We start from the raw sequence: 1,572 nt of genomic DNA, 5'->3' as shown, positions 1-1,572 counted from the left end.
AGGGGCCATGCCCACAGCTTCCATAACTCCGGGCGGGGGTGAAGAATGGCGCCCCCCGCCTGAGAGAGGAGGTCCATCCTGATCGGAATCTCCAGCGGAGAGCCGTCGAGGAGGGACACCAAGTCCGAGAACCATACTCGGGCCGGCAAGAATGGGGCTACTAGCAACAGACGGACCCCATCCCGGCGTACCCTCTCCAGAACTCCCGGAAGCAGAGCGATCGGGGGAAAAGCGTAAAGGAGGAGGTTGGGCCAGTCGTGGGCCAACGCGTCCCTGTCCTTCGAATAGTAAGTTGGGAAGTGAGAGTTGTCTTCTGAGGCGAAGAGGTCGACCTCTGCCCTGCCGAAGATCTCCCAGATTTTCTGAACCATTTGAGGGTGGAGCGTCCACTCCTCCGAAGGAACGTTGCTCCGAGACAGCATGTCTGCTCCTTGGTTTAACCTGCCCGGTACATGCGCAGCTCTCAGCGAGCGCAAATTGAGCTGAGCCCATTCCAAGAGGCGCTTCGAGGAGAGACCGCCCTGGCGATTTATATAGGACACCACTGCCATGCTGTCCGAACGGACTAAAACGTGGTGTCCCCTTAGGTCTGGCAGAAAGGTGCAAAGGCCCAGACACACTGCCAGCATTGTGTCTGGGCCTTCGCCCAGGCCGTTGATGTGAAGTCGACCTTTCTCTTTCGACCAATGGCCAAAAGCTGGTTTGCCATCGCACAGCACTCCCCAACCTGTGTTGGAGGCGTCTGTCGAGACCACCTTCCTTCTGCAGACCATTCCCAGGGGCACGCCCTGTTCCATATACTGAGGATCTTTCCAAAGGGCCAGGGCTGTTACACAAGGGAGAAGTGGACTAACGTCTCATCCGAAAGACGGTGCTTTTTGTCAGTACAGACGTCCCCATCACTATACTGGGGCGTTAGGACCCACGCAGACCACAGGGTGAGCACCCCCTGCTGGCCTCACTAACACCTCTTCCAACAGCAACCTAGTTTTCCCAGGAGGTCTCCCATCCAGGTACTCACCAGGCTCAACCCCGCTTAGCTTCAGTGGGCAACCAGTCTTGGGCTACAGGGTGATACGGCTGTGGTATATTTGTGGTATATTGATCCACATATTTAAGGAAAAAAATCCATGACTTTTCCAAAACTTTTCCAGGCCTGGAAATGGCTGTTTTAAAATTTCATGACTTTTCAATTTTTTTCATGACCGTAAGACGATGCACGCTGTTAATCACGGAAGATGGTCCTCCATTGCGCGAATGCTCCGTTACCTCTCCCTCCTCTAATCATGCCGGATCCGTCACCCCACTTTGTTCCGGGACCTCACAATTTACAAATTAAGCACTGCCCACAACTGATCGTTTATTTTTTTCCTCGCGTGTCTCGCCTTTGGTAACAACGATTCAAAACGGAAACATTTCAAGTGACACGGGAAAAAGACACGGAAAACTTCAGTGAACATCAGAAAAGCAGCGTGCACATTTCTGGTTAAAAATGAAAGGCCATCAACTGACAAACGGGAAGCATCACCATTCAAGTCAGCAGGAAGAGCCAAAGCTAGTCCACAGTTTACT

Source organism: Sinocyclocheilus anshuiensis, unplaced genomic scaffold, assembly GCF_001515605.1.
Source record: "Sinocyclocheilus anshuiensis isolate Anshui unplaced genomic scaffold, SAMN03320099.WGS_v1.1 scaffold575, whole genome shotgun sequence".
In the NCBI taxonomy this organism is placed as follows: Eukaryota; Metazoa; Chordata; class Actinopteri; order Cypriniformes; family Cyprinidae; genus Sinocyclocheilus; species Sinocyclocheilus anshuiensis.
Note: the sequence above shows the minus strand (reverse complement) of the source record.